At 42.8% G+C, this 14,549-nt stretch overlaps 1 protein-coding gene across 1 annotated transcript in view; it reads right to left on the bottom strand.

Moving 5' to 3' along the window:
* The window catches only part of LOC124612778 (protein 60A-like), a 194,354-nt gene that overhangs the window by 179,311 nt on the left and 494 nt on the right, over positions 1-14,549 (bottom strand). The window lies entirely within an intron of this gene.

Genomic DNA, 14,549 nt, shown 5'->3' with positions numbered 1-14,549 from the left:
CTGGGAAGTGGCGGTGCGGTCCCCTACGGCACTGCGTAGGATCCTACGGTCTTGGCGTGCATCCGTGCGTCACTGCGGTCCGGTCCCAGGTCGACGGGCACGTGCACCTTCCGCCGACCACTGGCGACAACATCGATGTACTGTGGAGACCTCACGCCCCACGTGTTGAGCAATTCGGCGGTACGTCCACCCGGCCTTCCGCATGCCCACTATACGCCCTCGCTCAAAGTCCGTCAACTGCACATACGGTTCACGTCCACGCTGTCGCGGCATGCTACCAGTGTTAAAAGACTGCGATGGAGCTCCGTATGCCACGGCAAACTGGCTGACACTGACGGCGGCGGTGCACAAATGCTGCGCAGCTAGCGCCATTCGACGGCCAACACCGCGGTTCCTGGTGTGTCCGCTGTGCCGTGCGTGTGATCATTGCTTGTACAGCCCTCTCGCAGTGTCCAGAGCAAGTGTGGTGGGTCTGACACACCGGTGTCAATGTGTTCTTTTTTCCATTTCCAGGAGTGTATATTAAATCCAATTCCAGTTTTGTTATACCCTAATCAAACGGAATAATTTTATTTACATGATAGCATTGTTTCATTTTTATTTTGTATTTTTCTCATTCCCCTCCTCCCCCCCCCCTCCCCCATGCACCATGCCGTCGATGGTGGGGATTGCGTGCCTCAGCGATACACACAGCCGTACCGTAGGTGCAACCGCAACGCAGGGGTATCTATCTGTTGACAGGCCAGACAAACGTCTGGTTCCTGAAGAGGGGCAGCAGTCTTTTCATTAGTTGCACGGGAAACTGTCTGGATGATTGACTGATATGGCCTTGTAACATCAACCAAAACGGCTTTGCTGTGCTGGTACTGCAAACGGTTGAAAGTAAGGGGAAACTAGAGCCGTAGTTTTTGTTGAGGACATGCAGATCTGCTGTAGGGCTACAGGATGACGGTGTCCTCTCGGGCAAAATATTTCGAGGGTAAAATAATCTTCCATTCGGATCTCCGGGCGGGGATTACTCAGGAAGATGTTGTCATCGGGAGAAACAAAATTGGCCTTCTACAGATCGGAGCGTCGAATGTCCGATGCCTTAAATGCCGGGCAGGTAGGTTAGAACATCTAAAAAGGAAATGGATAGCTTAAAGTTAGATATAGTGGGAATTAATGAAGTGCGGTCAGGAGGAACAGGACTTCTGGACCGGGTTATAAAAGTCAAATCGGGATAATGCAGGTGTGAGTTTAATAATGAATAAGAAAATAGGTATACGGGTAAGCCACTATGAGCAGCATAGCGAACGCAAAATTTGACAGAGCACTGAAAAACTTAAGTCGAAACAAAGCCCCAGGAATAGACGACATTCCGTTAGAACTATTGATAATTTTTGGAGAGCCAGCCATGACAAAACTCTTCCATCAGGTCAGCAAGATGTAAGAAACAGTCGAAATACCCCCGGATTTGAAATATAATATAATAATTCCAATTCCAAAGAAAGCAGGTGCTGACAGGTGTGAATATTATGAAACTATTAGTTAAATAAATCACAATCGCAAAATACTGACGCGAATTCTTTATAGGAGAGTGGAAAAATTGGTAGAAACCGACCTCAGGGAAGATCTGTTTGCATTCCGGAGATATGTAGGAACACGCGAGACAGTACTGACCCTACGACTTATCTCAGATGACAGGTTAAGGAAAGACATACCTGTGTTAATAGTATTTGTAGCCTTACAGAATGCTTTTGACAACGTTGACGGCAGATCTCTTTGAAATTCTGAATGTAGCAGAGTTAAAATACAGGGAGTTACAGGCTGTTTACAACTTACAGAAGCAAGACGGCAGTTATAAGGGTCGAGAAGTATGAAGACGAAGCAGTGACTGAGAATGGAGTGAGACACGGATTGAACAAAGTAAGCAGATTCAGAAGGACATAGGTCACAGTAGTTATTCGGAGATGATGAGGCTCGCACAGAATAGAGCAGCATGGAAAGCTGCATTGAACCAGTCTTTGGACTACAGACCGCAACAACAACATTTTTTCTAATAACTTTTGTTTTAGTGTGATAATAGTCCTTCCAATATGGTTCAATCAATAATTATATACACAACTTACAAGCGACCACAACCAGCTATTTATGAGCGACACCCAATGTCATTTGGATGTCATTCACTCTGTACATTCAGCAAGCAATAACGGAAACAAAATAAAAATTTGGAGTTGGAATTTAAGTCCAGGGAGGGGAAATAAAAAACTTTAGGGTTTGCCGACGGTATTGTTATTCCCTCAGAGACAGCAAAGAACTTGCACAGTGTCTTGAATGGAGGATATAAGACGAACATCAACAAAAGCAAAACAAGTATAACAGAATGTAGTCAAATTAAATCAGGTGATGCTAAGGGAATTATATTAGGAAACGAGACACTTAAAGTAGTAGACGAGTTTTGCTGTTTGGGCAGCAAAATAACTGAGACGGCCGAAATAGAGAGGATATAAGATGTAGACAGGCAATGGCAAGAAAAGCATCTGTGAAGAAGAGAAATTTGTTAACATCGGCTATAGACTTAAGGAAGTCTTTTCTGAAGGTATTCGTCTGGAGTGTAACGCTGCATGGAAGTGAAACATGGGCGATAAAGAGTGTACACAAAAAGAGAATAGCAGCATTCGAAATATGGTGCTACAGAAAATGCTGAGGATTAGATGGGTCAATTACGTAACTAATGAGGAGGTACTGAAGAGAAATTTGTGTCACAATGTGACCAAAAGATGGGATCGGTTGATAGGACACATTATGAGACATCGAGGGGTCACCAATGTAGTAGTATTGGAGGGCAATGTACAGGGAAAAAATATTAGAGGGAGACCAAGAGATAAATACAATAAGCAGATTCAGAAAGATGCAAGTTGTAGTCGTTATTTGGGGATGAAGAGGCTCTCATGGGATAAAGTAGCACGGAGAGCTGAACCAAACAAGTCTTCGGACTGAAAACCAAAACAACAGCAACGTATTTCTAATGATTTTTGTTTTAGTGTTTTTAAAGTCCTTCCAACCTGGTTCAGTCATTATATTGCACACACAATTTACATGCGACCACAACCAACAATTTGTGAGGGACACCCAATGTCACTTGGACGCAATGACCTACTTTCATCTACACCTACATGGACATCTATTCTCTGCAGACCACTGTGAAGTGCATGGCGGAGAGTTCGTCCCATTGTACCAGTTATTAGGATTTCTTCTTATTCCATTCACGAATGGAGCACGGCAAGAATGAATGTGTGAATGCTTCTGTACATGCTGTAATTATTCTAATCTGATCCTCGAGATTCCTATGTGAACGATACACAGACTTTTGTACTATATTCCTAGAGTTATCATTTAAAGCTGGTTCTTGAAACTTTGTTAGTAGACTTCCTCAGAATAGTTTACGTCTCTCTTCAAGACTCTGTCAGTTCAGTTTCTTCAGTATCTCGGTGATACTTTCCCATGGATCAAACAAACCTGTGACCATTCGTGCTGCCCTTCTCTGTATACGTTCAATATCCACGGTTAATCCGATCAGGTACAGGTCCCACACACTTGAGCTATTTTCTAGAACTGGTCGCACGAGTGACTTGTAAACAGTCTCCTTTGTAGACTGATTACACCTCCCCAGTATCCTACCAATAAACCGAAGTCTACCACGAGCTTTACCCCCAACTGAACCTATGTGATCATTATTACACTTCATATCCCTACAAAGTATTCGTACGAGTTAGCCGATTGCACTCATTGCTTATTTATGTCATAGTCATAGGATACTGTGTTTTTTTCGTTTTGTGAAGTGCACAGTTTTACATTTCTGAACATTTGAAGCAAGTTGCCAATCTTTGCATCACTTTGAAATCTTATCAAGATCTGAATATTTATGCAGCTTCTTTCAGACAGTACTTCATTAAAGATAACTGCATCACCTGCAAAAGGTCTGAGATTACTTCTAATTTTGGCTGCAAAATCAGTCATTAATACACAACATGAACAGTATGGGTCCCAACACACTTCCCTGGGGCACACCCAAAGTTACTTCTACATCTGACGACCACTCTCCAAGATAACATGCTGTGTACTCCCTACCAAAAAGTTCTCAGTCCAATCACAAATTTCACTTGATACCCCATTATGATCGCACTTTTGACAATAAGTGTAGATGTGGTACTGAGTCAAATGCTTTTCGGAAATCACAAAACACTACATCTACCTAAATGTATTATACAGTCATTGGTATGTCATGAGACAAAAATGCGAGTTGTGTTTCACATAATCAGTTTTTTCGGAATCCTTACTGACTGGTATGTAGCAGGTCATTCTTTTCGAGACACCTCTTTATGTCTGAGCTAAAAAAATATTCTAGCATTATACAGCAAATCGATGGCTACGATATTGGACGGTAGTTTTGAGGATCATTTTTACTATCCTTCTATGAGTTTGAGTTTGAGGATCATTTCCACTATCCTTCTACGGGTTGTATCTTTGCAGAAAGTGGTCACTATTTTTTGCTCCAGGCACGTACGATAGATTACAAATAGAAGAGGCGCTAACACAGCAGTGAATTCAGTACAGAATATGACATGTATTCCATCGAATCTTGCGGATTAATTCTATTGTAGCAATTTCTGCTGTTTCTCAACACCAGTGGCACTAACAGTTATCCCACTCATCTTTTCAATGGTACGAGGACTGAAGTGGGGCAATTATTCTGGTTTTTCCTTTGTAAAGGAACATTAGAAAACGGAGCTAAGCATTTCAGATTTTGCTTTGCCACCCTCAATTTCAGTTCCTGTCTCATTCACCAGGGACCAGAATTTCTTTGGGTTTTGTGAAAGACCATTTGACAATATTTTGCTACGGTAGTCATTGAAGGCATCACGCATTGCTCTCTTGAACACCAAACGTGTTCATTCAGTATCTCTCTCTATCTATAGTCTTACGCTTTGTTTTATACCGATTATGTAGTAATCTCTGTTTCTTTAGAAGTTTCTTTACGGTGATTGTGTACCAAGGACGATCCCTCCAATTAAGAACTGTTCTACTGCGTACATATATATCCAGCGCACAGTCAATTATTCTTTTAAACTCGAGCCATTGTTCCCCTACGTGTTCCTGCTCTGTGCTGAAGGTTTCAAGTTCCTCATTGGGATATGACACTCCTGATATTTTTATCTACTTTTATAACTGAACATACATATCTGCTTCTTTTAGTGTCCTCTTACTTTGGTAATCATTGTTGCCTCAGCCGCGTCATGGTCACTGATACCAGTTTCGACGTGGACATCCTCAAAGAGGTCTGGTCTATTCATTGCTACTAGATCTAACATACTTCCATCATGAATGGAGTTCCAAACTATGTGTTCTAGGTAGTTTTCAGAGAAGGCATTTAGTAATGTTTCACATGACAACTTATCACGTCCTCCACTAACAAGACTGTAATTTTCCCAATTGATTGTTGGATGATTGAAATCTCCACCGATGATTACAGTACGATTGAGGAACTTACATACAAGTGAACTGGGGTTTCCTCTAAAGCTTTCGGTTACATCAGGAGATGAGTCTGGTGCGCGATAGTAGGATCCAGTTATCATTTTATGCCCACCTCTGATACTCAGTTTTGTCTAATTAGCCGTCAACATAACGTAAATTTACACAATAGTTAATTTGAATCATAATTCTGAAGCAATGCTTGTCTGACCCCATGGGAACTAGAATAAAAGCAAAGGCCTCCGCTTAAGGAAGCACTTCTTGGCAGGAGGACTTGGGTGGGCGGTTGTTGCGGTCACGGCCTTGGCAGACGCGTTAGCAGACGACCGATCTGCATTTATTTCCAAGACTGCATATGTTTCCGGAAGGTTTTTGACACTGTACCACACAAGCGGTTTGTAGTGAAACTGCGTGCGTATGGAATATCTTCTCAGTTATGTGACTGGATTCGTGATTTTCTGTCAAAGAGGTCACAGTTCGTAGTAACTGATGGAAAGTCATCGAGTAAAACAGAAGTGATTTCTGGCGTAGTGTTATAGGCCCTTTGCTGTTCCTTATGTATATAAACAACTTGGAATACAATCTGAGCAGCCGTCTTAGGTTGTTTGCAGATGACGCGGTCGCTTATCGACTAATAAAGTCATCAGAAGATCAAAACAAATTGCAAAACAATTTAGAAATGATATCTGAATTATACGAAAATTGGCAGTTGACCATAAATAACGATAAGTGTGAGGTCATCCACATGAGTGCTAAAAGGAATCCATTAAACTTCGGCTACACGATAAATCAAACAAATCTAAAGGCCGTAAATTCAAGTAAATACCTAGGAATTACAATATTACGAACAACTTAAATTGAAAGGAACACATTCAAAACGTTCTTCAAATGGTTTAAATGGCTCTAAGCACTATAGGACTTAACATCTCAGGTCATCAGTCCCCTATACTTAGAACTACTTAAACCTAACCAACCTAAGGACGTCACACACATCCGTGTCCGAGGCAGGATTCGAACCTGCGACCGTAGCAGCAACGCGGTTCCGGACTGAAGCGCCTAGATCCACTCGGCCACACTGGCCGGCCAAAATGTTGTGGAAAAGGCTAACCAAAAGACTGCCTTATATTGGCGGGTCACTTCGAAAATGTAACAGATCTACTAAGGAGACTGCCCTACACCACACTTGTGTGTCCTCTTTTAGAATACTGCTGCGCGGTGTGGGATCCTTACCAAATAGGATTGACGGAGTAGATCGAAAAAGTTCAAAGAAGGGCAGCACGGTCTGTATCATCGCGAAATATGGGAGAGAGTGCCACTGAAATGATACAGGATTTGGGCTGGACATCATTGAACCAAAGACGTTTTTCGTTGCGACGGAATCTTCTCACGAAATTCCAATCACCAACTTCCTCCTCTGAATGCGAAAATATTTTGTTGACACTGACCTACATAGGGAGAAACGATCACCACTATAAAATAAGGGAAATCACAGCTCATGCGGAAAGATATAGGTGTTCATTCTTTCCGCGTGCTATACGAGATTGGAATAACAGAGAATTGTGAAGGTGGTTCGATGAACCCTCTGCCAGGCACTTAAATGTGATTTGCAGAGTATCCTTGTAGATGTAGAAGATAGTATTGCATCTTGGGTGAGGAAGACAACAGTGACTCACTGAGGCAGCAAGATATTTTTGTGCCTCGATCCCAAGGCATGGTTTACGTACGGAATAATAATAAACCGAGTATATTCGAAAATCTGTTTGTCATTTACATAGTTAAAATATCACCTCAATCATATATATGATGCTGTTGAACTGCTACTCTAGACTACAGACTGCAAGATAAGTATATCTTGTTGCGGATATGGGGAATCTACGGAATTAGTGGGGACTCAAATTAAAGGCATTTGTAATAAAGATCAGCAAGGCATGTGGTTATTAAACGACAGAAATCTCCAGACGTAACAGTAACTTCGGGTCATGGCAAGGGAGAATTATAGGGCCACTACTGTTCACAGGGTGAGTCAGCTGCCCCTAACGATGTAGTTTTAGGCAACTCGCAATGTAATATCTGGTGTCCAAAACGGAATTTTCATATTCTCTCTCTCGTTACACGCAAACTATTAGTCCTATAGGAAAAAATGAACAGGACCTTTTTGTAAGAAATTTGATGCAACTAAATTTTGTACTGGGTAAGTTTTCCTAGAAGCGCTAGTTTTCGAGTTATTCAAGAAAAATGTACAAAAGTAACCGTCAAACGCACCACAATCCGACACTCAGCCCTTATAAGTCAGGACTTCTAATATGGTGTTGATTTGCTCCCTCCTAGCACTGTAGAAAAATTTTCTACTGATCGAATCATTTCACACATTCGACCTTTTTAATCTTCACTGAGTGGCTTATTACGCCGCCGGCTTGGTCGCACACCTACAAATTGTAAAACTGACGTTTGTGAAAATTTTACTTCACAATTTTATGAATTTTAACAGCATAAAATCAATAATCACATCGATGTATTCGACAGGCCTTCTGACTACGAAACTGCTGTGCTTGTGTAAAGGTTAATTTTGGATCGAACTGTCCACGCACTTAGTTTTAGCGTAACGTTTACAAAAGTCGTTTTTCTTTCATTACCCTCAAGGGCTCGTCAAAATTAGTAATGTTAACGAAATGGCCGACTATGCTGCTGGCGTAATAGCCCAACCAATAGAGATAAAAAATGAATCGAGTATCAGGGATGAGGAATGTGTGTCAGGGTGCAGTTTCGCTTGAAGGTAATTTTTGTACATTTTACTTAAGTAACTCTGAAACCGTGGTCTACAGCAAAATGCATCCCAGTACAAAATTTAATAACATTAAATTTCCTACAAAAAGGTCTCGAAATTTTTTTCTTTGTGACTACTAGTTCGCCCATAGCAAGCCAGAGAATATGGAAATCTCGCACGTGGTTTTTTTAAAGGCCTGATATAATGTTGCGGGTTGCATGAAACTGCAGCGGTAGGGACGGATGAGTCAGCATGTATGCGTATGTATAAATGACTTCATGCTTAACGTCGGAAGACCCATAAAATTGTCAGCGAATGATGCTCTTGTATGTAGAGAAGCCGCAACGCTAGAAACTCATAGCAAAATGTACTGCACATTAAAACTCAAGAAGCTGCAGAAAGCTACGAAATTTCAGTGATAGAACTTGGATAAATTGAAGTAATCAGAGGTTGAGAGAGTTTCATGGGGAGCATTAGGCAACGATTAACGGAAACGGATAAAAGAAATGACACAGAAGAGGAATGGGTACCTTCGAGAAATGAAATAATGAGGACACCAACGGATCAAATAGGCAAAAAGATAAGGCTCGGCAGAAATCCGTGGATAACACACGTGAAACCGTATTGATTTTAATTTCGAAAGGAGAAAATATAAAAATGCAGCTACTGAACCAAGCAAACAGAACTATACAACCATCCTTAATAAACTACACGAACGAGTCGCAGATCGTCAGCTATATTCTGAACGTCACAGATCGCACTTCGTGTTGTATATTAATGACCTTACTGACACTATTAATAGTAAAATCAGACTTTTTGCAGATTATACAGTTCTCTATAATGAAGTATACTATCTGAGAGAAGCTGCACAAATATTCAGACCTTCATAAGATTCCACGTGGTGCAGAGATTGGCAGCTTGCTTCAAATGTTGAGAAACTAAAAATTTTGCACTTCACAAAATGTAGTATCCTATGACTATAATACCAATGAGTCACTGCTGGAACCGGCTAACTCATACAAATGCCTGGGTGTAACACTTTGCAGAGATATGAAGTGGAATGATCACATAGGTTCAGTCGTGGGTAAAGCAAATGGTAGACTGTGGTTTAATGGTAGAATACTGGAGAAGAGCAATCAGTCTACGAAAGAGATTGCTAACAAATCACTCGTACGATCGGTTGTAGAATATTGCTCGAGTGTGGGGGACCCATACCAGACAGGACTAACAGGGGATATTTAACGTATACAGAGAGGGGCAGCACGAAGGGACACGGGTTTGTTTAATCCATGGGAGAGCGTCACAGAAATACTGAAGCAAGTGGATTGGTAGACTCCTGAAGACAGATGTAAACTATCCCCAGGACGTCTATTAACAAAGTTTCAAGAACGGGGCTTTCAATGATAGCTCTAGGAATATACTGCAACCCCCATCCGTCACTCACATGGGGATCGTAAGGACACGATTAGAATAATTACTGCATGCATAGAGGCATTCAAACGAGCATTCCTCCCGCACTACATATGTGAATGGAACAGGAAGAAACCCTATTAATTGGTACAATGTGACATATCCTCTGCCATGCACCTCATGGTGGTTTGCAGAGCATAGACATAGATGTACATGTACATGTAGATATTCGGGATAAATTACATATCACACCGATCGATTGCTGATCGCTCGCAGTTGCCATAAAATCTGATGAATCGCATGTGAAGTGTGACAATATGGCTGTGACTACATGTTAAGCGTTGTTAGGTTAGGTTAGGTTAGGTTTAGTTTCGCTTTGCCCACCTTGAGTAAGAACTGTACTTACAACTACACGCGTAATGGAAGTTTTTAACTTCTAAACAGAATGTCGTAGCATACTTCTACGTGACCACATTTCTGTAGATGTATCTCTGGTCGGTCGGCCGATAAACTGATGTGTGCGTAAGCCCTCAAGGTGACGTGGTGACTGACGGAAGTAACAGTTTCGATAGAGGCCGGAAGGCGGACGAAATTCATCTCTTTCCGATAGCTACTGACATTACCGTTCAATACTGCCAGCTTACACACTGACATTGTTGTACGTATTGTATTGTTTCCATGTAAATGTCGTTCTGTGATACTGATAACATACCCTGTACACCCGACATACGCTTTCCAGTGTTTGATACTAACAATATAGTTTGTTTACGAGTACGCACAATTGCATGGAAACATGTCAGATTCCCACAATCTGGAGGAAGGCTAAAGTTATTGCCATTTTAAAACCAGGCAAAAATGCTGATGACCCCAGAAATTTCCGACCCGTATCACTTCTCTGCCATATCTTTAAAATCTTTGAAAAAATACTCCAGGATCGCCTCTCCAGTGCCACAGAACCCTACCTAATCCCCCAACAAGCAGGTTTCCGCCCAGGGAAAAGCACTACATCTCAGGTAATTAACCTCACGCAGCTGATTGAAGACGGCTATGAGAACCGGAAAATAACCGGTGTCACCTTTATAGACTTGACAGCCGCATATGATACCGTCAACTTACGTCTGCTAATGAAGAAGCTGTATGCCATTACCAGGGACTTTAAATTCACATCCACAGTTAGAAGTCTGTTAGAGAACCGTAGGTTCTCGGTGGAATTCCAAGGGATGCATAGCAGGTGGTGGGCCCAGAAAAATGGTCTCCCTCAGGGCAGCGTACTGGCACCCTTACTTTTTAACATATACACCAACGATCAACCACTGCCAGCTGGTACGTAAAACTATATCTACGCCGATGACCGTGCTATGGCCGTACAGGGTGACTCCTTTGAGCATGTTGACACAAAGTTCACGGATGCGCTAGACATGCTCTGTCAGTACTACGCCAACAATCAACTCAAGCCGAACCCTAGCAAAACACAAGTTTGCCCCTTCCATCTCCGTAACAAGCAGGCATCCCGTAAGCTGCGTGTCTTCTGGAAGGACACACTCCTCGAACACTGCGTTAACCCCAGATACGTAGGAGTAACCCTAGACAGGGCTCTGACGTATAAACAGCGCTGTATTAACACCAAAATGAAGGTGAGCGGCAGAAATAATATTCTTCGGAAAATAACGAACTCCTCCTGGGGCGCAAAGCCGGAGGTAGTGAGGACCACAGCACTAGCAGTTTGCTTCCCAGCAGACGAATATGCAAGCAGTGTCTGGTACAACTCTACCCACACTAAACAGGTCGACATTGCTCTGAACGAGACCTGCAGGCTCGTCACTGGATGTCTGAAACCGACGCCAACAGACAAGCTCTACCATCTTGCTGGGATTGCACCTCCTGCAGTGCGAAGAGAAGCGGCAGCCTATAGTGAAAGAGCGAGGGCTGAGATGGCAGAGAGCCACCTCCTCCACAAAACTCAGCCAGCCACCAAACGCTTGAAATCTAGACGCAGTTTTCTCAGAGCAACCGAAGATTTTAGCGACCAACCTGGATCTAGGGTGGAGAGATGGAAGCGGTCGGGAGAAGGGCACTGGATGGAACCAAAGGAAGAATTGGCACCAGGTTACAATGAGCACTGGGTGGTCTAGAGATCACTAAACAGGCTACGCACCAACACTGCACGGTCAAGAGATAACCTTCTGAAGTGGGGATATTCTACATCTAATCTCTGCGACTGTGGAGAGGTGCAGACGACCCAGCACATGTATAACTGCCCTGAATGTCCTTCACACTGCACTTTAGAAGATCTGATGTTGGCAACCCCAAATGCTGTCGACGTAGCCCGCTTATGGGCCAAATGCCTATAACATTTTGTTTCTGTGCACACATATTTGTATATATATTTATATATATTTTCATATGCCTGTAATTAATTTTTTTTCTGTGTGCTATTCATTTTCTTATATTCCTGTATCCATGGTGCCTCTGACACGAATAAAAAAAAAAAAAAAAAAAAAAAAAAAACGAGTATGCACACCCACTGAACGCTGTATCATCTGCTAGGTGAAGCTGTTTAATCTGACGTGCGAAATTGTGTCTGTGACTATCTCCTGTTACGAGAAGAAGCCTTTCCTCGGGGTGCAACTGTACACGAAGGCTATTGTCACAGTCTCTTTTGTCCCAGTAGCATCAAACAGTAACGACCACCTATCGAAATGACGTCTGTCGCTACTTGATTTATGTGACAACAGTGCGGTTGGTTCGCACTGCTGCCACCTAAATCGCTCGCTCATGTTTATCAACGGAGTTCCTGCTGCTGCTTCGTATGCTATTTGTTCCAAGCTTCTGATCTTTGCAGATTTCTGATGGCTGACGATTGGAGAGGGAAGCGACGGTAGAGGAAGCAATCAAAAAAGTTTGAGGAGATAAGTAATTTATGTACATAAAAAAGAATTCAAGAATAAGCTTTCTCTGAGTGATTAACATTTGGGAGCTTTAGTCGTTGTGCTAGTTTTCTGTTGATATATTCAGAACTCTGTTGAACCTTCGTGTAAACAAATATGTGCTGCCCTTTGTCATCGGCTGCATTAGTCAAGAATGTGATTTCACTGGAAGTGAGTACTTGCTTATGTATTAGCTCCTTTCTTGTTGATCTAGCCTGAATTACACTTTGGCACATGCTAATGCATTGAAATTCTTACGTGTCTTTGATAATTGCTGTGCTAACCGTGTAAACGAAGTAGTTCTTGTATCAAATCTCACTGAACAGGCGGTTAGAAGTCTGCCAATGGAGCCCATAGGGATGCGTCATTCGTATGCACATATCCGAGCGAACCACGACGAGTGGAGTAGCCCTAGCAAGTTACATGTGCCATCAATTAGTGGGTTTGATTTACCATTGCAGGTTCGTGCATCACTTTTATATATAAAAAACAGGTTTTCACTTGCAGCTACACCCACTTATGCATATGTCACATACTGCAAATATCCTTCCTTATTCTTCTCCTCCTTCGCCTCTCCAGCTGCCCTCCATCTCCCCCCCCCCCCCCTTTATCTATCCAACTCCTGCCACCTCTCCTCTTCACTCACTTCCGTCCATTCTGATTCCATCCTCTCTCAGTCGACCTCGTCCTACCCCCCTCCCCTTCCCTCACTATATGACAAACTCCTCCTACCCCCTCTCTGCCTTTCTCCTCTTCACTCACTCTCTCTCTGTCCATCGCCACTCCATCCTGTCTCTGTCCACCTCTACGTCCCCTCCTCTCTTTCAACCTCCTCCTTCTCCTCTTTCTCTATCTCTCCTCTCCCTCTAACCATACCTTCCTCCCTGCACTCTTTCTCCTGTCTCTACCTCCCTGCACTCATTCTGTCCAACTGTTCCTCTCCTGCTTCTCTCTTTCCATCTCCTCCCATCCTCCTCTCTGCCCATTTCATACCATCTCCCCATGTGCCCAACTGCTCTTGCTCCCTTGCACCCTCCTTCTCCTCACCCTCTCTCCATCCACCTCCTCCTAACTTCTCTCTTTCCACACCTCCTCCCCTCTTTCTCCATCTGCCCTCCTCTCTATCTTCAACTCTTCCTCTCCTCCCTCGCTTGTCCATCTCCTCCATCTCTCTTTGTCCACATCCTCCTCCCCATCTCCCTGTCCACATCCTAGTCACCCCCTCTTCATCCTCACACCCACTCCAAAGTGACATAGGTGTTTCTCCTACAGTACTTTTTTCCAGACAGTGCAACATATCGTAGGTAATCCAGTGGTTTACCACGAATTACATACACATACATCCTTTTTTATATGTATAAGATTATAAAATTTACTAAAAATGCTTAGAAAAAAGTGCAGAAAGATAGTTTCACAGGGCGAATTGCAGGGGGGGGGGGGGTGTACGTTCAGCTGACTCCGGGTCTATGATACAGTAGTGTCTCAATGCTACAGTGTGATTTAAATTAGTTAGCATCTGACTCTGAGGTCGAAAACTGCGATGTTGTCACAACAAGTACTGTCTTCAGACAGCCATCACAGCATCCTGGACTCACAGGGAGAGAAATTCGCTTTAAAGTTTTTATCTACCACAAAAATCACGCAAAGAATCTGAAATTCACATATGGTACACAGTTCCATAGTGTGTCTAAGTGTGTCAAAATGGTTTTCTTGATTTTAATTAGGGCTTCGCATTACTTTTGCTATGAAATAGAGGAAATTTTTTTGTCCATGAATGTTTCATATTTCAGAAGTAGCAGTCGCAATGGTTTGTGAACAAGAGGAGGCAACGCAGTGGGAGTAGACAGTGCCATGCTCCCACTGGTGTGCTGTTAGCCGCAGCAGTCCAGCCCGCAAACTCTCAAATGTCAATTACTTTCGATCGGACTACAGTA

This window comes from Schistocerca americana, chromosome 4 (assembly GCF_021461395.2).
Source record: "Schistocerca americana isolate TAMUIC-IGC-003095 chromosome 4, iqSchAmer2.1, whole genome shotgun sequence".
Lineage (NCBI taxonomy): Eukaryota > Metazoa > Arthropoda > Insecta > Orthoptera > Acrididae > Schistocerca > Schistocerca americana.
Note: the sequence above shows the minus strand (reverse complement) of the source record. Positions and strands in the feature narration are given on the sequence as shown.